Source organism: Solea solea, chromosome 15 (assembly GCF_958295425.1).
Source record: "Solea solea chromosome 15, fSolSol10.1, whole genome shotgun sequence".
Lineage (NCBI taxonomy): Eukaryota > Metazoa > Chordata > Actinopteri > Pleuronectiformes > Soleidae > Solea > Solea solea.
In genome coordinates this window covers 7,979,938-7,989,011 of record NC_081148.1, presented here as the reverse complement: position 1 = coordinate 7,989,011, position 9,074 = coordinate 7,979,938, and the positions used below count along the sequence as shown (strand labels likewise).

Below are 9,074 nucleotides of genomic sequence, written 5' to 3'. Positions count from 1 at the left end.
AATTAATTTGTTTATGTTTTCAAGCAGGAAAATATCTCCTCTCTTGGGGGTGGAGGACTATCCAGATGTAAGACCACACACAGTACGCAGAGGTCAAATAATAACTCGTCAGCCTTAAACCTGGGTTCAGGTTCTATGGCAGCCACACAACGGTAGCTTATGACAGCTCAGTGATATATGAGAACATGGAGGAAGAGCTTTCTTCCATGCTTGCATCAAATCCCTGTGCTCTCCAGTCTTGTATTCCAGGTTGGAAGAAGAAGCAAGGGAATTCCAGCGGGGAATTCCCGAATTATACTCTTACTCCTAGGATCGCGGGAGAACTCAGTGGGGTCAGATCTCATGGGACCCAAAGGGACATGTGGAAATATATATAATTTATCCATTACATTACATACACACGTATACATTAAGCATATAGGATACAATTACGCTCAAGTAAGACTCTAAGCAAGTCAAAGAAGTCTAAGAAGTCAGTGTTTTAACTGGGTTAACTGGTTATTTGGATTTAACTGACTGCCATTTTTACTCTCAACGACAATCATTAAGACTGTAGACTGAAGAGAGGTAAGACAGAAGAATCATGGACACGAAACAGTCCCTAAGTTCTTACCAAAACACACAAGCTCAGTTTAGGAACAGTCTCGTCATAATTAAACCATTTAAAAAAGTATGGCTCCGCTCCTAAAGGAGGGCCCTTTAACCCTAGCCCTGGGGGCAAACACAATAAATGGAGGCTAGACACCAACAGGTGCAATACTGCCCTTGAAAGTTCACAGTTAAAAGTTCTTAATCAGCAGTTCAAAGTTCGTTGGTGGGATTGTTCATGTTTTGTGTATGGATATCACAGTACTACTACTGTTGGATAGTATTTCATCACATACCACCATACAATAACATCGACTGGGCATCTGCCAGTCCTGGAAAAGGCCCCTTGGAACAAAGGATGTGGCATCATGTACGGAGGCAAAATGGGATTTGTGAATTCCATATTAAATCCAATCAATTTAAAATTCATAAGAAGATTTTTGCCTATATGCCTACACATTTTGCCATTATGACTAGAAAGAGTAGACCACAAAAGAGGCCAAGAGCGAAATAGAGGGTTAGTACGCAAACCATCTCCAGCCAGGTTTCTTTAGTCGCTGCCATGGCCCTCTTCTCAAACAGCTTCTGAGCATGACTCTGCAAGCAGAAAACTATGTCAGCCTGCACATCTGGACTCAGATTCAGCACCATGTACTTCAGCTTGTCGCCATACTTCTCCTGAAGGTCCTTAACAACAACCTTAGCCAATGACTTGCCCTCAGTGATATACGGAAGCTGCCCTTTAACAACGGTGAGTCCTTTCCTTGTTTGAGTGACTAGACGAGAGACGTGAAAGGCCTTCTCCTGGTCAGAGAGTCCCTTGAACGCACCAGTCCTTTTACAGACATTGACGGCCACATTGGAGAGGAACAGAAGGGCCTGCTTCTCAGTCTCATCTAGAGACAAATCTGGTTTGGCTTTCATGACTGTAGATGATTTTGAGTGTGGAGTAATGGTTGGTTGGTGTTTTGGTGTTTCACTTCTTCCTCTTGTCTTGGAGGAGCAATTGTTTACTTTATCGAGGGCTATACAGTAATGCAGTGTAATGATAAAAGATAAAAGGATGATGACATCACACACATCATCATCATCATCATCAAACATCATGTAGAAATGTTTTTTTTTTAATTTATCAAAGTTAAAGGTTGCTTTTTTGGGGGGTTTACTTACTTTTGAATATCCCTCTCCAGTTTAGGGAAGGAAATATTCACTTATTATGAAAAGTGACCTTTTAGTCTGAGTAATAAAAGATTAAAGGATAACGAGAACATTTCCATTTCCCTAGAACACGTACTAGTTGGCAAAGCTGAGTCCTCCTGTCATGCGTGTCTGTCTATTTCTTCTTCTAATAATAATAATTTCCATCAGACTGTTATTCTGCCCTCCACAGTTCAAAGTTCCAATCATATCCCAAAGCCTACAATCTCATAACCTCCAGCAGGTTTAATCACAGTTTGAAGTTCTTAATCCCACATAAGGAAAAGCAAGTACTGTATGTGTATTGCCCAAAGATGTGGTTGGTTTAGGGCTACATTTAGGATGGATTTTGATGTTTTAACAGTGATGTACAGGTGAGAACCTCAGCCGGGGGCAATTTCCTCTCATTGCCAAGGAAAATTGTTTCATGGTTAGGGAGGGAGGGGTGATTATCATATTTCACTGATAAGCAGCAGCAAGTAGCTGCAATCCAGATTTGTTGAGTCAGAGTGACATCACCAGACATTATGGCACAAATCCAGTGATTTCTTTGGCGACGTCAACCCTCCGCGACCCTAAAACACACAGGCTTCATCACTCACCCCATATTACACTCCCAGTTTACTAAATTGGAAACTGCAGTACAGCCAGGAGCTCATTCCAAATGAATCATGACACTTTATTTTATTATTAATTAATTTATGTTCTGGATGAAGCTATGTGGTAAGGCAGCTGGGTGCCTGCAGCTATACCAGAATGTGTTGCTGTGTACACTGGGAGGAAGAAAAAGGAGAGTCTGGAGTGTGAGTCATACATGGCTGCTGGTTATTAGGAGGGGGGCAACGGTTTTGTCAACACTGTCGACATAAAAAAACAAAACAACTAAATTAGTTGCAGGCGAATTTAAATGTTGATAATGTTTCATTGCATCATCGTGCATCTCTCTCAAGCTGTGAATCATCAGCTTTTCTTTTTTTTTTAATGGGGTGATTGGCAAACATGACGACAGATGCTTGTGTGCCATGCCTCTGCTGACTCTGTTCACTCCGCAACAAACTCTGCGTCTTACACTGCTGCACTAACAGCTGTTAGCTCTGGTGAGCTCCGGCTCCAGTTAAGTAAGGTAACAGCTGAGTCTGCAGATTTGTTTGTTACTTTGCCAGAAATACCTCCACATGCCACTTTCCAGATGCTTTGGTGTCGCGTTTATCCGCTATACAGGAGGATAGTTTTCCTTATTTATGTGTATGCATACACAAATAACGTCACTAAATAAACATGACATCACTGTTGTCTTCTAGTCATTTCCAGCAGGCTGTACACTGAGAGGGATTCTGCTGCATACAATCCAATTGAAATATAGCGTCCTTTCTGCCAGACTGTAAGAGTACTGGTGATGGTTTCTCACACACACCATGAATGTCATGCCACAGGGGGTGGAAAGACAGGGGTAAAAAGCAAATGAGTAAGCAAATGAGGCTTTAAATCCTAAAACATGACGACACAAAAGCAAAGGAAATCCAATTGTGGCTCCCTGCAGCTTTAGAGTACGTCTTCATGTCATCTAAATCCCTCTGGACTGAGGTGGATTTAACCGGTGGAATCAAATTAAAGATAGAGCCTGAATTGTCCTGATCAGCCTGTTTCCCTGAGAGTGGGTGTGGAAGGATAGCATCTTTACATATGTGAACACTATAGAGAGAAAGGGAAAGCTGAAAAAAAAGAGAGATGATTCTGTATCAGACCTCCGTGAGCCAGGAGTCCTGTTCACTCCAGTTAGTACAGATTAGCTTACACTGCAGCTGCTGCAGCAAGAGAGAGGGGGTGTGTGGGGGGGGGGTCATTCAACACTATCGAGCAATACACTTAACCCATGAGCATGGTGCTTGGTGTTAGCCATGAAACAAGCAGTGCAGCTATCAAGGATTGTGTGTGTGTGTGTGTCACTTTCCCCACTGCGACTGCTATCAGATATTATACATCTATATATATATATATATATATATATATATATATATATATATAATCTCCAGACAAGACTCACTCTCTTGAATCAATCCTGCAGCAGTGATCCGGGCCACTAAGCACCACAAAACAGTTTCCTCTTGGTTATCGCAGCTCTTGGAATAAACATCCTGCTTCAATCTGTACCTTTGTTCTCTTGAAGAGATTTCTGCTTCTCACCATTTTCCCACTCTTTTCACTCCTTATAATTTTCAGTTATATACATTTTTACATTGTTGGTGCAACACTGGATCAGACAAGGAAATGTTAGCAACTCTACACAGAGAATAAAAATGTATCAGCCTGTGGGTCTCATTAAATTTGCATCAGTATTGACCTTACTGTATACAGGACAGGAATTTAGTCTCAACATATTGTGACAGTGCACAAAAGGAGAAGCAGGGTGTGGTTGTTAGGAAACACCAATATTTATATTCCAGCAAATTCTCGTGTTGAGTTGCTCGGGAAAACTGCATGCCTCCGTTTCCGGACACTGGAGCTCCAACTTTATATAATATGAAAAAAGTGTATTTATGTATAAATATAACATAACAACCACGTGCATGTGTTGACTGCTCACACACCCACATTGTGGTTATGCATCGTTTGATAATTTGGCCGGGTAACCTACCACATACAAAGCTACTCCTGTGTATTTGTTTTAAGGGACCAGCAACACATTTTTTATCATGCCGTTATCAGTTTTCTCCCTCACTCAACCAGGAACCAAGGGCATAAATCAAGTGTTAGATACAAAATCAACAAAGACAGACTTGAACACAGGTGAAAATTTCTATCAGCAGGCAACACATTGTATGTTCCTGCCATTTCAACAGCATCTGTCATGGGAGGGATTATCGTTTATTTTGGCAAGCTTTAAATGTGTTGATATCGTTTCATTTCAGCTCATGTACTATACTGCATATGCATGAGTTTTCAGTACGGCTGAACGATTTGGCGAAAATATCTAATTTATTCTGACGGAATATGATTTTAATTGCATTAAACTATACTATTATAATGAAATTATTGTGCAACAGATTCAAAGTGAGATGGATCATTGCCATATGGCACCATCGAAACATTTAAGGATCACTGTGTAAGATTTAGTGGCATCTAGTGGTGTTGTTGCACATTGCAACTGACTGAGTCCTGGCGCAAAATGGCAGACTCCCTGGAAGAGGAAGGTAATAGAAGCACAACAGCTCTTGATAACATGATTTTAAGCATTTTTTTCAATTTCTGTTTATAGATCCCAAGTAAATTATACACGCTAAGCACTAAATTATACTAAGCAACAGTTGGCACTAGATAATGAGTTTTTGGGAAGTACTCATTTGAAGGATTGCTTTCATGCAAAGACAAATAAAAAGGAGAGACTGCAGCATCTGCAGTGTTACCCTCTGAGGTTGATCTACGTAACAATGTTTAGGGCAGTGTGGTTTAGTTGAAGTGGATTTGTATGTGTCTACGTTTGCTTCTCTATTGCAGCGGTTACGTTCTATCTTTCCCTTGAAAATCTCACTGCTAGTGAAGTTTTTCCCCCCCTTTCATTTCTCCACGGTCTTTCCTTTATCAGTCCACTTTTTCCCTCTGCATCCATTGATTGTCTCTCGACCTTGTTCTCCCTCCCTCCCTCTGTAGTATAATAGTCGGCAGAGAAGGAGAGAGAGAAAGAGAGGCCCAGCGGAGCGTGAAATGCTCTGAGCTTTTACTACAACTGGCAGCAGTTGACTGCATAGTGCACCAGCCATTGCTGCGGTTACCCGCAGCAACGCTGCACTGATAGAGCAGCATGCTAAGAAAAAAAAAAAGAGAGTGAAAAAAGTAAAGCCAGTGTGTTCTGCATGCAAAACAGGAGTTAATGGGCAAAGAAAGACATGCATATAGGCATGTTGTCTTCCCAGTTTAGCAAAGAAAAAAATGAATTATGGTTTCCTTCACTCTTATAAAGTATAAACCCAATAATAGTCTGCACATGCAAAACTGAAACTGAAAACAGAGTCTTTGGATTTGACCTGCCCATTTCACGTTCCCCAAGAAAAGAGTAGTGTATGTGTCTGCTACATGTTTATTTCTCATGACACTTTAAAGGTGACATAGAATGCTTGTATCACACATATATGTTAGTTATGGAGGTCTACTTACATATATTAACTTGTTTTCATGATTAAAAACCTCCAAATCGCTGCAAACGAGCCGATCAAAATATCTCCTCACTGACGCTCTCGTCAGCCGCGCTGTTTCAGACCAAAACCACACCCCCAGAATGTGGACTGTGTTGTGATTGGCCAGCCAACGAGAGCTTTCCTACTGTACTGTGATTGGCCAGGTACCTGGAAGTGACGTAATAGATAGGCCAGCTCTCAGATACACAGCTCCCCCTCTGGCACGGTGGATGCTCTGCATCTCAGCAGCTACAACCAGAGTAGTTCTTCTTCTTCTGCGGTTGAATGTACGCAACCGGATGTGCCCGGACTAGTGCCCGCACCGGGAGGCGCTGCGGTGGTGAGAGGAGTGGTGAGGATTTCTGATGACGACATCAAATTAAGGAAGTGCCGATCCGCTTCGCAGAGCCCAGGAAAACAATACAACACTATTTTCTCAGCAGTGGCTGAACTGTTTGTTCTGAAACTTTAGGGTTTAATAAACGAGGTAATGACGCAGATACACACACAAACGCAGCGTTAATTGGAGCTTCCGGTCTATGTGGCCTTCAACATCTCTCCATCACACTCTTTTCCCCAGTAAAACATCAAACAGATAGTCATACATTGTTCCCACAGTGAGGACGGTCTTCCTTAAATTCTTTTGGGAAGCCACATGACACCTAGGCCACTCCCTCTGTTTAGTTTTCCAGCTGGCCATTGTCTTATTTTAAGTGTAAAACTGAGAAAATAATCAAATGCAACCTGAGGTTCAAGCAAACAGCCCGAGTTGACGGGCATACAGGGCCATGTGGAGTAAATAACAAACACAGGACATAAACAACAGCTACATCTGTTCACCTGCCAATTCCACATTCACACACACAAACGCACACTTGGCTTCCTGTCCCTGTGGAGCCTCTGTGATTAACATGGAGGATGAATTACCTGGTGAGATTCAGTTCCAATATCACAGGCCCCGCTCGCCAAAAAATTAACATCACCATAATAATATTAGCCTGCTCATAGTCATCCATTAAAACTACTTAGAGCAGACAGGCTGGGGAAATAGACCAGCACTCTTATTAAAGTGCTTCCCATGTAGATAAGCGCCAAGCAAAAAGGGCTACATCATAGATGAGGAGATTCCACGGGCTTAAATCTGGCTCATTTCATGTTCTTCATTACTGAACGACTCTTAATCAACCCAGTACAAGAGATGTTTGACCTGGTTATTTGTTGCACAGAAAGACGATGTCCAGGGAGAGTTACCTCATTAGCGTGTGCGATGATGCAGCTGGAACTTCTGGAACTGCTTTGCAGTAAAAGCCCAACAACTAAATATTTTTTTTAAAGAAATCCTCAGAGATCTGACACTCAAATAATCACTGCTCCCCTAACATGAATCAAGGCGGAGGCAATCCCTTTAAGTTTCCCTATCAGAGCAAGAGCCTACTTGTTATTAGGGATGGGTAAAAAACCCAGTATTAAACAAGCCCCTGAGGCACATTTTTGAAATAACATAGTATTAATAAGTGCTTACGTTAAGAGTGCTAGCTTTGTCTATGACGGATTTTCACAGCTTCCCAATCTTCCCTGTGTGTGCGTGTGTTTCAGAGCCTGCCAGGTGCAGTGGCTCGAATAAAAGTTGGCAATATGAGCGATCTTATTCATCACATTCAGACAGCAAATTCACAGTGTTTGACAACCTATAGCTCGTAGCACGTCTCCTGTGTCGCCCTTTACCTCAGGTATGCTATGCGAGCAGAAACTAGTGAATAGTAACCATTAGACAGCGCCCTGTTTTCCTGAATTCTGTCTAACATTATTAGAACTGCTATTTGTAATTAATCCATCGAGTCTGAGCAAAGCCCCCCTTTAAGTATAAACATACAGTATATTGAAATCCAAACTGATATACATACATCCATTTTGGTTTAATTGGAGCAGCTACAGCAAATCATCCTACACCTCCCTTTACTTCGTCTACTCCAAGCCAAAGAGGACAACAAAGAAGTTCTGCAATTAAATATTTTATCTTAATATAACAGTATACTCCCAAATAACTGCTTACACATAGCGCTGTTTTACTACTTCAAAATGTTCAGAATGAGAAAAATGTGTTAAAAGATAACAAACAGAACCACAAGAGTATTGTTAAAGTAGATCGATAAGCAGTATCGGAAAAAGTAGCAGTACTGTTTGGGAATAATTGTTTCGGACTAACATCCTCTGATAGGAGATAAAACCATTTTAAGCTTTTTCACAGTAAAAGCCGTGACTATAAAAAACATGTTATCATGAGCAAACACAACCCTCTTTTGTCCATGTCCATAAAAACCTGGCCTTTGTTTGCATCGTCGTCCTCTCTGAGCAGCAGTTACAGCTCCCAGTTACAAATCCAGACATCAGAAATAACAAGAAAAAGGACACTTCATCCAGCTGGTCCAACTGCCCATACTTGTTTGATTGGATGAATTCCCAAACATGTGCAGAGGAATTGTAACCGGAGCCATCGGTGACAAACGGGCGTGGCTGTATAATGGGATAACCCTTTCCTCGAGCAGCTGAATGGGTTCGGGAGGCAGAGAGCTGCAACAAAGCCAATGAAATCAATGAGCCTAAATGTAGCCCGAGGAATGTTGAAGTTTACTCTTCTTCATCATCATCATCACGGCTCCCGTGAGCTCTGCAGGTTGCGTCACTTGACATCACTTGAACAAAGCAGCAGGTAGTTGTTCAGTAGCAACAAGCATTTGTGTCATCATGACTGCAAAATGAGTCATACCTCGTGTTCACAGTGATGTATAAAATTCAGTGAAACACAACAACAACAACACAACAGAGGACCTGTCCATTTGCAATAAGAACAAAAAAGAACATATATTTCCCCCTAATGTAGTCTTTAAACTTAATTAGTGGCCTGCTACCACCATTTTTCCCCATCACTTGTCTTTTATCCTGTGCCTGCTCTGCTTGTCTCTTTCAAAATCTCTCGTTTTCCTCTACATTCTCTCTTGCTCCATCCCAGTGGTTGCTAAGGCAATGGTGTTTTGTGGAGGCAGCTGGTTAGGGCTCATTTGTCAAGCTGCTGACCTCTCTTCTCTTCTCTTCTCTTCTCTTCTCTTCTCTTCTCTT

The 9,074-nt window shown here is 41.7% G+C and overlaps 1 protein-coding gene across 2 annotated transcripts in view; it reads right to left on the bottom strand.

The window, feature by feature from the left end:
• The window catches only part of slc8a1b (solute carrier family 8 member 1b), a 122,898-nt gene that overhangs the window by 93,675 nt on the left and 20,149 nt on the right, over positions 1–9,074 (bottom strand). The window lies entirely within an intron of this gene.